This window comes from Rousettus aegyptiacus, unplaced genomic scaffold (assembly GCF_014176215.1).
Source record: "Rousettus aegyptiacus isolate mRouAeg1 unplaced genomic scaffold, mRouAeg1.p scaffold_m13_p_8, whole genome shotgun sequence".
In the NCBI taxonomy this organism is placed as follows: domain Eukaryota; kingdom Metazoa; phylum Chordata; class Mammalia; order Chiroptera; family Pteropodidae; genus Rousettus; species Rousettus aegyptiacus.
Window position 1 is genome coordinate 88,387,177 of NW_023416311.1, and position 15,098 is coordinate 88,402,274.

Below are 15,098 nucleotides of genomic sequence, written 5' to 3' on the forward strand. Positions count from 1 at the left end.
TTACACAGGAATGAGTATTTCTAATAAGAACCCCGATGATTATGATGTGGGAATCCTCAGCCTATATTCTGAGAGCACTGGTTTAGTTTTTGCTGTTCAAATTGGAAGAGTTATCAGTGATTGTATAATATCTGAATCCATTTTCAGCTTCATTGCTTTTATGTACTTTATTTTTTCCATTTCAGAATTAAACAAAAACAAAAACAAAAACAAGCTAAATGCAGAGTGCCAGAAAATCTTCCCACTGTCTTATGACCGTAATTGAGTGAATTTTTGAGACATAAAAATGTTTCTAGTCTATAATGATGCTATCCTGAACAAGCTCGATCCCATCTGATCACGGAAGCTAAGCAGGGTCAGGCCTGGTTAGTACTTGGATGGGAGACCACCTAGGAAGACCAGGTGCTGTAGATGTAAAAAATAAAAAAATTTTAAAAAGTAATAAGGGATTGTAAACTGACAAGGTCCTTGCCATCTGTGAGGTCAACCAAGGGTTGCCTCGCCTAGAAAAAAAAAAGTTTCGAAATATTGCCTCACAAAACCAACTTTAAACCAGAACTTTCATTTTAAAAGATACCGGATTTAAGTAAAACTCTAGAGAAAAAAATTTTATTATCTTTACTCCTGTAATATTAAAATCCTACAGAATATAATATATTTGGTAATAGTTAAGATGCAAGCGGAATTGTTATAAACTAAGTCAGTTTCTTTTCCAACCTATGAGGCTTGTCTCTGTCCTTCTGTGCCTCTGTCTCTAACTTTCTCTCCTATTTTAATTCAGTAAGAGAGCAAACTGCTTGTTCCTATTGGATCAAATTTTCTGTATTCAAGATATAAATGCATGTCATAGTAATGTTTCTTTTTAGAGACACTTTGAACATCAAATTATTAGTTGCTCCAGTATATCAAGAGATTCCTAGAAATTAGATATTGATTAAACCTAATTTCACATGTATATAAAATATTTGCCAATTAAGTGACATATTTTAGTACTCTGAGGTTTTTTGATATCTTGAGGAAAGTTGTAACCAATTTATTGGTAAAGTGAGCACCAATTTGGCAACATGAATAGCCATCCCCTAATTTAGCCTGTGTATGCGTTTGGTTGTCTGTACGCTGTACTCTGTCGAAGTCAGGTGCATGTGCCCTGTATGACTAATTATGGTCACGAACGAATGAGACAGAGGTGACCATGACTTGTCTGGAGAATAGAAAGGAGATGGACCTTACTGGAGTAGACAGGGAAGGAGGAAGGAAGATGACATATTAGGTGTCAAGGACTTAAAGCTTTATGTCTGCTATCTTATTTAATTGTCACAACATGCCACTTTATGGATATAAAAATTTCAAGTTCAATTAACTTGCCTAAAGTTACAGAGATGGTAGGTAGGAGATCTGGGATTTTAGTTCACACCTGAATCAGAACCTCATGGTCTTCTTATCACCCAGTGGTTACCTCTGACATGATGGAGAATGAGCTATAGGATCCAGAATGCATAGACTGAGGGTTCTCATCCCGTCATATATTCATAGACTCAGCCATTCTCGAAATAATGTATGAGTCTGTTTTAACAACATTTATTAGCAAATACCAGCTCTGGAAATCACCCATTTTTACCAATCAAAATACACAGGGAACCAGATCTCCTGGGCAAGAAGTTGGAAGTAACCTGGAGTGATCACATTGTTCATCCATTGTCTGACTGGTTTAACTCAGGATAACATTTATATTGTATCAACTCTTCACCTGTATTGATAGTTCATGTTCCTTTTATTGCTGAACAGTATTCTGTTGTTCAGATATACCACAGCTTACCCACTCACCTGTTTGATGGACATACGTTTTCAGTTTTTGACTATTTAAATAAAGTGGCAATAAACATCTGTGGACAAAACTTTGTATGACATATTTCATTATCACTGCAAACCCAGAAGTGGAAGATGTTGAGTCATCTGGTAGACATACTTAACTTCTTTAAAAAATTGCAAAGCTTTTCCAAAATAGTAGTACTATTTCATAATCCTGTTGACAGTATATGAGAATTCCAGTTGTTCCACATCTTCATCAAATCTTGATATTATCAGTATTTTTAAATTTTAGGCATTTCAGTAGGGATATAGCAGTTTCTTGTTGGGGTTTAAATTTGCATTTTCCTAATAATGAATGAGATTGAACATCTTTTCATATATTTTTGATTCAAATATCTTCCTTGGTGACATGCTCATTCAAAACTTTTGTCCACCTTAAAAAATTATGTCATTTGTTTTCTTATCATTGTATTTTTGAAAATCCTTTATCTATTCTCTATATAAGTTTCTTACATTTGTGACTTGCAAATATTTTCTCCAATATGTGACTTATCTTTTTAGTCTCTTAACAAGTCTTTAATAAGCAGAAGTTCTTAATCATAATGGTTTCATTTGTCAATTTTTTTCTATTGTGGATCAGGCTTTTGTCCGTGTCAAAATCACAGTGTTTTCCTCATATTTCCTAGAAATTTTGCAGATTCAAGTTTTACATGAAGGCCTCTGATCTCTCTTGAGTTAACTTTTGTACGTGGCAGGAATATGGATCCAAGTCCTTCTGCTTTTTTTCCTCCTCTTTATGTACAGTTGTGTCAGCATCCTTTGTTGAAAAGACGATTTTCCCTCCATATTGCCTTTGCATATTTTTCAAAAATCAATTGACCACAAATATATAAGGGTCTATTTCTGAACTCTCTATTCTCTTATATTTGTCCTATTTGATTACCAATACCACATTGTCTTGATTGCTGTAGTTTTGTCTTAAAATTAGGTTGCATAAGTCCTCCAAATCACCCCCCTTTTTAATAAATTATTGTGGCTTTGGTAGATAATTTGCATTTCCATATGAATTTTGGAATCAGTTTGTCAGATTTTTACAAAAAGCTCGGTAGGATTTTAATTACATTGTATTTACATATCTTAAGGAGAATTGACATTTTAACAACATTGAGTCTTATGATTCATAAAGATATATCTCTTTTTTAAAGTTTTAAAATATTCCTCTCAGCATTATTTCTCAATTTTCAGTATCAAGGACTTGTACATCTTTTGTCAGATATATACTTAGGAATTTGGTAATTTTGATGCTGTTATAAATCATAGTGTTTTTGAATTTCAGTTTAAAGTGTTTCTTGGTAATACAGTTGACTTTTACGTATTGTGAAGCTTGTCAAACTCATTAATTAATTCTAGTAACTTTTTCTTGATTCCATAGGTTTTTCTACATAGATGATTATATTTTCTGTAAATAAAGACAATATTACTTCTTCCTTTACAATGTGAGTACCTATTTATTTGTATTACCTCATTTAACTGGCTAGAACCTCCATTACAATGTTGAATAGAAGTGCTAATAGTAGACACGCTTTACTTATTTCTAATATTACAGAGAAGACATTCGGTCTTTCACAATTAAGTACAATGTTAGATGTAGATTTTTTCATGACTGTCCTTTATCAGGTTGAGAAAATTTACTTTTATTGCTAGTATCCTAGGAATTTTTATCAGTAATGGACATTAGATTTTTGTCAAGTACTTTTTCTGTGTCTTTTAGGATTTTTATATGTTCATTTGATTTTTTTAGTCTATTACTATTGTGTTAAATTACACTGATTGATTTTCCATTTGTTAAAACAAACTTGCATCTTTAGAATAAATTTCTCTTAGTTATGATATATTATCTTTTAAATATATTATTGGATTTGATTTTTAATTACATTTTATTCAGAATTTTTGCATCTGTGTTCATGAAGGATATTGTTCTATAGTTTCATTTGCATTTAATGTGATTATTGATATGGTTGCATTTAATTATATTATCTTGTTATTTCTTTTCTATTACCTATTTTTTCTTTATTTATGCCTTCTTTTGGATTGAGAAATATGAAGATAAATATGAAAATAAAGAGTTAAATAATTGAAAGATATTGACTTAAAGGAGTGGGATTATTAAATAAAGATGGAGCAGAAAGCTGTTGTTTTATTAATATAATCATTTTAATAATAATAATAAATAATAATAATAATAACAATAAACAACCCTACAGAGAACTTTTTATACTCCAGATGTGGTTCTATATTAATTTTCTATAACGAAACCATACTGCGTGGCTTAAACAACAGAAATTTATTTCCTCACAATTCTGGAGGCTAGAAGTCTAAGATCAAGGTGTTGGTAGGGTTGGATTCTTCTGAGGGTCTCTCCTTGGCTCATAGACGGCTATCTTTTGCTGGTGTCTTCACATGGCTTTCCCTCTGTACGTATATCCCAATCTTCTCTTCTTATAAAGATACCAGCCATTCGCATTAGGCCTCACCCACTGGATCTCATTTTACCTTAATTGCTCACATAAAATTTCTATCTCTAAATATAGTCATATTCTGAGGTGCTGGGATGTAAATTTGGATTGTGGCGGGTGACACAATTTGGCCCCTATATGAAATCCCAGTACCCCGTGAAATATGTGCTATTATTATTTCTGATTTACAAATGAGAACTAGAGTCATGGAGCAGTTAAGTAACTTGCCATGATCACATAGCTAGAAATGTTTCATTTCTAGCCTGGTTAAGAGATTATGCTCTTCATGCAAGACTATACTGCTTCTACTACTTGATTTGTAAATTCTATTCATGCTACTTTGATTGAATATGGATATGAATAAAACTATAGGCAGGGTTTGTTTTAAAATGTTTTACCCAAGGCCAGTCTTGGAATTAGAAAAATGCTTGCTGATCTTACTCTCTAAGGACTGTTATATCCAGAAGTAATTTCCGCCTATGTTTCATTTCAACTTTTAAAAAGATTTCTTTGGTTGCGATTTCTTCCTCAGGAGGTGGTATCAATGGGGTGTATTTTTTCTTTGATACCTGGAAGTACTGGGCTTCTTGAATGGTGCTTCTTCGGTGTGCACCCTCTTAGGTTATGGGCCTCTAGTCTTTACATTATTGTTCATGACTAATCCTAAAGAGCGGTAACCATAGTTACCTTATATCCAAGTGGCTCGAAGTGACTTGCTCAATGGAAAATCTGAGCTGAAGCTAGAAGATTGCATTTGAGAGAGAGTGGAAAAGGAAATTTAAAAGAAGAGAGGGAGCTACAAGTGAGGTAGGATAAACAGGAAAAACAAGCAGAGATGGAAACTAAAGTGGGCTTGCCTTTAGGAAGAGAGTCACCAGGACTCTCTGAACTGAATTACACTGCTGCTTTAGGGCTTCTGTATTGTGTAATTTCCATTAAATTTCAAATTTAAGATCCTTTTCTTTCTTTTTTTTAACCTTTGACCCCCTTCACCCATTTCTCCCACCTCCTGCTCCTGTCCTCTGGCAACCACTAATCTGTTTCCCGTATCTATGAGCTTGGTGTTTCCATCCTTCCTTCTTCCTTTCCTTCCTTCCTTATTTATATTCTACATATAAGAGAGATATAGGAGAGATCATATGGTTTTTGTCTTTCCGTGTCTGACTTATTTCACTTAACTTAATGCCCTCGAGGTCTACCCATATTGTTGCAAATGGCAAGATTTCATTCTTTTTTTTTAATGGCCGAATTGTATATTTACCACAATTTCCTTATTCATTCATTTATCAATGGACACTTAGTTTTCTCCTATATCTTGGCTATTGTACATAATGTTGCACTAAATATAGGGGTACATATATCTTTTCAAGCTAGTGTTTTTGTTTTCTTTGAATAAATACCTAGAAGTGAAATTACTAGGTCATGTAGTAGTTCTATTTTAAAATTTTTGAGGAAACTCCATACTGTTTTCCATAGTAGCTGCACCATTTTACATTCCTGCCAATAGTACATGTAGGTTATCTTTTCTCTACATCCTCGCCAACACTTGCTGTTTCTTTTCTTTTTGATAATAGGCATTCCAACAGGTATGAGGTGATATCTCATTGTGGTTTCAATTTGCATTTCTCTGATGATTAATGATGTTGAGCATCTTTTCATGTACTAGTCAGCCATCTGTATGTCTTCTTTGGAAAAATGTCTGTTCAGAGTTTCTACCCATTTAAAAATTGGATTGTTTTTTTGTTTGTTTGTTTGTTTTGTTTTGCTTTTTTTTTTTTTTAGTGCTAAGTTGTATTAGTTCTTTAGATTTTTTTTGGATTTTCACCCCTTATCAGATACATGAATTTAAAATATTTTTTTTCCCATTCCATAGGTTGCCTTTTCATTTTGTCATGATTTCCTTTGCTGTGTAGAAGCTTTTTGTTTGAGGTAGTCCACTTGCTTATGTTTGTTTTTGTTACAGCTAGGATTTCTTATTACTCAGTTAGGATTTCTTATTCTAACATTTCTGCTAACACGGACTGATTATCATCCCTGCCATCCATAAAATTTGCAAAGGTAAGTTAATGATTATTGCTATATATTGACTCACTTGGCATTTGGCATGTGATTTATGCCTTATTCTTCATATCCTTTGCAAAGGACAGGAAAGCAGGTAAAAAGAGGCAGAACTACTAGCTTTGAATAACTTTGGGAGTATTCCAACCTAATCCTTTAAATCTATGCCATAAACAATTATAGGAACAGAAGAGGAACTAAACCACTGACAGAAACTCAAAGGAACAAGCACTGAAGTACAGAACTGCCTAAAATGTCTTTAGACCTTTCATCCTTTGGCAAACATCATCTGTTAATATGCAAGGAAATTCAAGGTCTTCAGGTTATAGCTGCAGCTATAGAAGTGCCAGATGGAACCGTCTTAGCAGCTGCGGAGGTTAGGGAGTAATTATTACTCCTTGTGCTTTGTGGCCTGAAGAATTTTCAGGAGATGCAGCTAAAATAATCAAACCCAGATGGTTCTAGGAAGATGCTGCACATGATTCTCTGCCCTCTTGCCCCTGTGTGTGACCAACAAGCCTCAGATCCACTTGGTGAATCATGGTGAATATAGACTTCAGGCATAAACAACTTGACTGCAACATCACTGGTGTCCTAACCTGAGTACACTCCTCTTCACACCTATGACACCTTATTTCAGAAATTGTCTTGTATTTACCACTTACCATCCACAGACCGGTCTGTCTCATCTGCTCACATCTGCCCAAAGCTAGCTCTAGGCTGCTTCTCTGACCTATGTAATTGCTTTTCTTGAATTGCATAACAATTCTATAGAGTGACTGTGTACTGTATTTCTAATCTTTAGTTCCTGAGGGTTGTCGTATACTTCATGAACTCTGAGCAGGCTTGTACCATCTAGGCTGTCACAGATTAGAGCTGGCTTGTCAATTAAGTGTAGTAGCACTCCTCTACTATCTCCTAGTTATTCCTTGTCTTGCTAAAGCAGGCAGCCATCAATGCCTTCAGATAAGAGCTTTCTCATTTGAATACACTATGCTAATTCCATACCAAAGTCATCCTAGTAGAATTAATGTAGTAGACCAGAAAGGCCATGCTACCTATATCCATTTATACTCTAAACTTTAATTGTACATTTTTTTCAACTTATAAACTGCTTGACAATTAAGTCCTGTAGAATAGGGAAAATAATATAGAGATTATGTGTCCCAGCAGCAGTGTCGAAGTTAGAGGGAACTGGCTCAGAAGAGTCGATTCTAAATATTTAGAAATTTTGCAAGCCAGTTGTTAAAGGTGGTAGATAATTTGAAATAATCCACTGTGGAAATATTTACTCCATGGAAATTGGCAAACACTACAAATCAGGATGCCCCTCAGTCCAATAAATAGTTTACCAGCACATACTTTGAGCCTCAGTTATTGTGTGTGTGTGTGTCTGTGTGTGTGTGTGTGTGTGTGTGTGTGTGTGTGTGTGTGTGTGTGAGAGAGAGAGAGAGAGAGAGAGAGAGAGAGAGAGAGAGAGAGAGAGAGAGAGAGAGACACTAGGTGACAGAGGGGAGGAGTCTGGAGGGAGGCTAGCTGTTTGAGTTCCCAGATTGAAAAGCTTATAAACAGGGATGCCAAAGTGCAAAAATTCAGTAATGCAAACTGTGAAAACTTAAGTCACAGTTCAGTTACTTCTTATAAAGTGTAAAAATTACAACTTTTTAATCTAATAAAAAAAATTATAAATATGACACTTCTACAAACTAGCAATCTGTGCTTTCTCAAACGTTATAAACAAAAATGCCTAGGGTCCCTAAACTCAGTTTGCTTGTAGTTGAGTCTGAATAGGACAGCTATTGTTCAGTTGATAACATGTTCTGAAAACTAAATGACTATGATACAAATCTTCACAGCAGGACTTGGAAAACATCCTCACTTTCTCTTGCTAGTTATGGACCCCTTTGAGGTGATAGTTTATTGTACAAAAACAGGGCTTTGTTTTTCAAGGGGATGGAGAGGTGTCCTGACTTCGGCGAAACATTAGTACCAATAACTCTCAACTCAAAAATATGTTCTCCAAAGTTTCTCTCCAGGCCTCGGTCCCAGTGGTTTAACAAAAGTGTTGATATTTTAAGCCTGTTGCAGTATGAACTTCAGCTTTTCTGTTGCTCTGCCATCGCAGTGAAGGTATCTTTCAATTATATTTCTTCCTGTCTCTTTTAGTACATTAGCCTCTCTAGAGATTTTGTGTTTATGCTTACAGTGTGTCACTGAGATTTCCTCAGCAACAAATACTAAAAAAATAAAATAAAATAAACATATTGTTCTAAACCATAACCTGATACAAAAATACTGCAATTAATAATTTACTGGATGCTTTGGAAACTAGTTTCCAAAGTACCCCAGATTCTGTGCTTTTCTAAGGGCTCACAAGTTCCAGGAGCCCCTGCTGTTTGTCCTAAACTACTAATGGGCTGTTAAGAACAAGAGTGAAAAGAGTGTAAAGGTAGCACTTAACAAAATGTAAATCTCATGCTACCAGTTCAAACCATGCCCAGGATGTAAAATTCAAAATAAACAAGAAAGTTAAACAATGTAACTTAGTCTCCTTCCAAGCCCTAAGTTTGTGCTTTGTCCTCCTGCTCTCTTAAAAAATTAGAGGATTTAAGATTTTATCTATTTTGTTTCTTTTTTTTTTTTTAGAATTAGAGCTTGAATTTATTGACTAGTTTTATAATTTTCTGTTACCTAATTTATTAATTTTTGCTGTTATTTCTATTCTTTTTTTTTTTTTTTTTTGCTTTAGATTTATTTGTTGTTCAATACCTATTTCTCCAATTATAGTCTTTCTCTTCATTGGTATAAGAATTTAGGGATATGAAATAGATTTAATGGTTTTCTCTACTTCTATTTTCAATATTATTACCTTATAGGTATTCTTCAATTTCAGTTTTGATTTTCTTTGATCTGCAAATAAACTTTAAAAGAGCAAAATGGACAAGTTCCAATCCCTGATTAGGAATTTCCAGCTTTAACTGAGAAAATAGTAACTGGCGAGCACTCAGTGTCTACTACAGGCTAGGCACTATGCTCTATGCTTTACATGCATTATATTATTTAACCTTCAAAGAAGGCCTTTGAAATAGTTACTATCATATACTTTATTATAAATTTATCCTTTCCCCAGCATTAAAAATAAAGCGGCTTAGAAAATGTAAAAGACTTGGCCAAGATCACAAGCTAGCAAGTGGCAAAGCCAATATTGAGACTCAGCCATTCAGACCCTAGAGCTGGGTTTTCGCACCTATTGTAGGATGGATGAGAGTGTCTGTCATCCTGATTTACAAGTGAAAAGCCCGCTGGCTCCTTAATTCGAGGGACTCAATGTTGCTGCTTGGAACAAGCATCTGTGCAATGTCTCTTTCAGATGTAAGTCACATTCCAAATCAGCAGGAACAAGGAATGCTCTTTGAATTATTTCACTCAAATGATTTCTCACTAAGACTTATTAATCACCATCAGCCTGCGATTATATGGTACTCTGCCTAGCGCTACACGAAACTGTAAGTTGACATGGTCTTTGCTTTGGAGAGTCATGTGATCTATATTTATACCTATAGGTACGTTCATTGTGGCATTACTCAACTTGTAAAAAAGGGTACTGGTAAGTATCTCATAAACAGCTTTTTTTTTTTAGTGGTTTTCAAACTTGGCTGCACATCAGAATCACCTGGGGAGCTTTAAAAAGTCCCAATGCCCAAACCTCATTCCAGACCAATTAAATCAGAAACCTCTAGAGGTGGAACCCAGGCATCAGCTGGTATTTTAAAATTGCGATGTCTTCGATAATGGCAGTGTTTATACTTTCATTTCTGAAAAATAAATACTTTTATTTAACTGTTCAGTGAGTATTTATTTTTAGAACAAGTTTTCTCTCTCTCCAATGTAGAAGTAGTACATCTAGATTGCATAAAATGTAAAGAATAGTAGCAAAAAGCTACTATCCGTTAGCAAAGTGATGGTTAGGTAAAGTATAAGTATATTCATTCTCTGAAGGTCTTCCTTATTAAGCCAACGTTGATCATATAATTGTATAAGTTTACAGTGATTTACTGTGACAAGTGCCAGGGAACTATAGAGAGCCATTAGAACATATAGCAGGAGAATATTTTTAGTCTGGCACTCAGGATTGTTTTCCCTAAAAAAAAAAAAAAAAAAAAAAAAAAAATTTAAGTTGACAACTGAGATTTGCAGAATAAGGAAAGAGTAGGAGTGAATTAGGCAAAGATGAATGAGGGGAAGCCCTTGGAGACAAAGGGACAGCATGGGAAGGGGCCACAGAATAATAGGGAGTATTGTAGTTCCTTCTGTCACTAAAGACCAGGATATCTGACATATAGAGGAAGGCAAGGGCCAATTCCTTGAGGCATTGCAAAGCATGTGAAAGACTTTGGTCTTAAGTGCATTGGAAAACCATTAGAGGATTTCAGGTAGAGATGTGAAATGATTAGAATTGTGTTTTGAGACGATCTCTTTGTTAGCCTTGTGGAGAATGGATTGGACTTAACAAGAAGAAAATGGGGAAACCAGCTAGAATAAAAGTTGGTAGATGATAGTATCTTAGACTGAGATGGCAGCCCGAGAAAAAGGACAGAGTAGAATAGGATAGGTTAGATATGTAAGGGGTAGAATTGACAAAATTCGGTGATAGATTATATGAGAGAATTCAGGAGGAGAACTGTGTCCATGACAACTCCCTATTTTCTGGCTTTCATTACTGGATACAGGACACTCTGTTTTCTACTCCTGAAAGCATTAATGAAGGGCTAGGTTGGAAGGGAGAGCAGATGAATTCAGTTTTGGATAGGTTAATTTGGAGCTTAAGATATTCGATTGAAAAAAATATATATGAAAAATTTGGGGAGGTAAGCTAAGAGCTCAGAAAGGAGGTTAGGGCTAAAGGTATAAATGTGAACATTACTGATATGTGATTGGTAATTAAACCCTTGGGTGGTAGTAAGAAAGTGTAGAGTAAGAAGAGAAGAAGCCAGAGCTGAGTCTTGAGGAATGCTAATACCGCAAGTCAGCTAGAGGAGGCTGAGTTCACAAAGGAAACCGAGGAGGACTGGCTGAAGAGGTAAGAAGAAAGTCAGGAGGGTGTGATATTAAGGAAATTTAAAAAAGAGTTTGAATTTTTAAAAGAAGGAGTTGTTAATAGTACAAATCTGGCTGGAAATTCACCTGAGATGAGGACTGAAAAATGCCTATGCCTTTAGCAATGTGGAAATAGGTCAATGGTAACCTTAGCAAAAGTCATACTGGTGAGGATGTGGGCGCACACTGTAGTCAGATGAGAGTGGCGAGTGGGTGGGAGGTGGGTAGAAAGACAACAGAGGAAGAAAATTACTTCGAGTTTGGCAGTGAAGAAGAGAGAGAGGGACTATGGAAGGTTTGGTGGCTGAAGGGAGAATTTTGTGTTTTGAGATGGGATAGACTTGAAGCTATTTGAAAATTCAGAAAGTAATATTTCCTGAGAAACTAGGAGGAAATAGGGTCTACCAAAAAGAAGAGGGAATTATTTTTATGACAGGAGAAATTATAAAGGTATGAATATACATGTAGTAATGTATATAGTTTTTGTAACAGAGTATACAGGTGTTTCTTGTCCGTGAGCATTTATTTCTCCACGAAGTTACAGGTAAGGTTGTCTGCTGTGAAGGATGGTTGTGGGTTGTGGGGTATATATACTAGTGAGTGTGTGTGTGTATGCGTGTGTGTGTGTGTGTGCATGTGTGCATGTGTGTGTTGATGGGGTATGCTGGGGAGAGGGTTGGAGGTTTAAAGAGAGTGGAAGAATTTTGAAATAGTCATTGCAGAGAGTGGGAGATTGAGTTGACTAGATGAAATAGTGGAATTCCCAGGTAATGCTGAGACCTATTTAAAGTTAGTGACCATGAACTTATGGTACAAATATAGTTGCTTCATTTACTTATTCACTCAACAAATATTTACTGAGTGTTAGTACTATTCTAAGTACTGAGAATATAACAGCAAACAAAACAAATTCTCTATCCTCTATCATTATAGAGTTTACATTCCTTCAGAGGAAGACAGGCAAAGATCATATAAATAAATGTATTATATATATTATGTTAGGTGGTACTAGGAGCTGTGTAGAAAAATCATAGACAGTTATGAAAGAATATCTGTTCACGGGATAGTCAGGTAAGGAGACATTTGAGCAGAGATATGTGGATGTCTGGGGAAGAAAAGCATTTTAGGCAAGAAAATGCCTGATAAAGGTAAATGCAAATGCCCTGAAGCAGGAAGAAGGATCAGTAATGAGGCTAGAGCGGTTGGGTTCACATGACAAGAAAACAAAGCCAGAATGAAAACTGTGGGCCAAATCACAGAGTTTTCTAGAACACAGAAAAGATTCAGCTTTTAATCAAAATGAGATGAGAAGCCACTGAGGGTTCTGAGCAGAGGAGTGACATGATAAATCTCCCATTTTGGGATTTGTCGCTGACGAAACTCAGCTTCCTGAGAGCAAACTTGGAGGAAGTCCTGGACTCGGGCTGGCAAGTACAGAAAAAAGACAGAACGGTGTCGAGCATAGTTATTGAACATGTTGACTCTACAATCTAATTTGGTTAAGGAAGGACAAAATGATAGGTAGAGGCCAATGGATATGAATAGGATAGACTTATCAATGAACTTGAGGCTCCAATGAGGACAAAGAATGGTCAAATAAATTAGTAAGAAAGAAAGGAGACTGTGATCAGAGAAGGATGTGTGACATTACTTATTTTAAAGGTAGTGTAGCTTCATGTAATGCCAAGATCCACAATGTAACCATGGGAGAGAGTGGTTCAGAGAGGAATTCAAGGAAGGGAGAGGCAAGTGTTTGTTGAATTTTGATATTTACCTTAAGCTAAATTTCTCCTTTAACCATACACTTAAAAAATGTTCTAAGATACAGTAAATACCTTGATAAGCATATTACTATAAGTAGGGCAGAGCTCCTATTTAGAATGTTTTAAAAAGCAGGTTTCCTTGAATGGCATCCTATTGAAACGACAAAAATGGCGGAGATGTGTTTGGTGCCGGTGAAGTACGAGTGGGCAAGTAGGTCGGTGGGCTCTAGTGTTGTTAGCACTGGTTAAGTGGTTCACAGCTGAAAAGTTTGAGAATTGCTAAACTATTTTATTACATTCACTTAAAAATGAATTAATCGAGACCACTTATTGATTTAGACCTAGATAATTACTGAATCATCTACAAAACTTTTTCAAATCACAAGCATCCAGTTCCCACTCTGGACCGAATATTTCAGAATTTCCGAGGTATGAAGTCCATGTATGTTTGTGTATTTATATAAAGCTCAGTGGATTATGTATAGCTGGAATTGAAAACCCATTGGACTAGTGCTTGGTGAAAAGTTATTGCTGTCGCCTGCCCATGTCCACGATCTCTTTTTCTGGTCATGATGCTGTGATGTGATTTTACCCTGGGACACTATCCCCAAACTGCTCTTGCTCTGTGTGCTTTTGACAGAACTGATGCCACATTGACCTCTGGGGATAGCAAGTTATTTGAGACTGGGTGGTTTGGGAATCACATTTCTCTTTCCATAGAGGTTGGTTTCAGAATGGCACAGGACCTAAGCCAAGGTGATTCTTTCCAATCAGAGCTAATTCCAGGACTTTCACTTTACTGTTTGAGTCATTCTCTTGACCATGGGTTTAGACTTGGGAGGATGTAGGCATGGAGCTGCTGACAAGTATCTTGCCAACATGAAGAAAGACTCTTGGAAAAGGGCGTAACACAAAGGAAAGCAGAGGCAACATAAAGACAAACACTAGTCCTGCTGACAGTGCTTACTGAATTGAACTATTCCTAAGTTTTATTATGCAAACCTATATTCCTCATTTGCTTAGTAATTTGAATTGGATTTTTTTGTCACTTGCAGCTTAAGAGTTTGATACCCAGAGGTTGGAGTCTTGCCTAAAGGGTTGCAGGAGCTCTCCTGTTTTCTAGATACTTGCCTTTCTCTAAGTCATGTGATTTCATCTTTTTAGGTAGTCTTTTTTGCCACCATGGCTCAGGAAACTTCCATTATCAGAATTTGGCTCCCATGGCAGGAAGACAAGAAAATAGAATTAGATCAAGATGGGAAGAAAATTGATTCTCTATGAGATTATGGTCTCTGGAGACCCCTGGAAATGCAGAGATTGCTCAGCTTCTGTTTTGACTTTGTTAACATGCTCAAAGGGTTAAGGAGCAAATGGCCTCAGTCAAAAAAAGCTATTTGAGGTTGAGAATGCTACAAGTAAGTAACTAGAACAATATGTTCTGAACTCAGGTTTAAAATATGACATAAGCTAGACATATTAATCTAAACATTTTTCTGTGTGGGCATGTTTCTTAAATTGCTCCTCTTTATGCCTTTCCCCAATGGATGCCCAGTTTCATAGGTTTCTGAAATAAAGTGCTGAGAACTCCATGCTATCACAAGATGAAGAATCACTTTAGTTTCTAAAGTAATTTTGAAGAAATCAAGTTTTTCTTGCAAGGAATATTCAGAAGTGTTATAATATCACCTACCTCATTGAGCTCTCTGCTTCTAGTTTTTTTCCTGAATGTTTAGCTTCTGAAATACCAGAAAGACCTAATTAGGAGACACATTCAGTTTTAAGTTAGTCTCATATTATAGATCTTAAGAGTCACTTAGGAGAAAAGTAGACTTGTGCATCCTGCTTTACCTAGTGT

At 35.8% G+C, this 15,098-nt stretch overlaps 1 pseudogene; it reads left to right on the forward strand.

Moving 5' to 3' along the window:
• Positions 1 to 295: 295 nt before the first annotated feature.
• LOC118607305 lies at positions 296 to 414 on the forward strand (annotated as a pseudogene).
• The last annotated feature ends 14,684 nt before the right edge of the window (positions 415 to 15,098 follow it).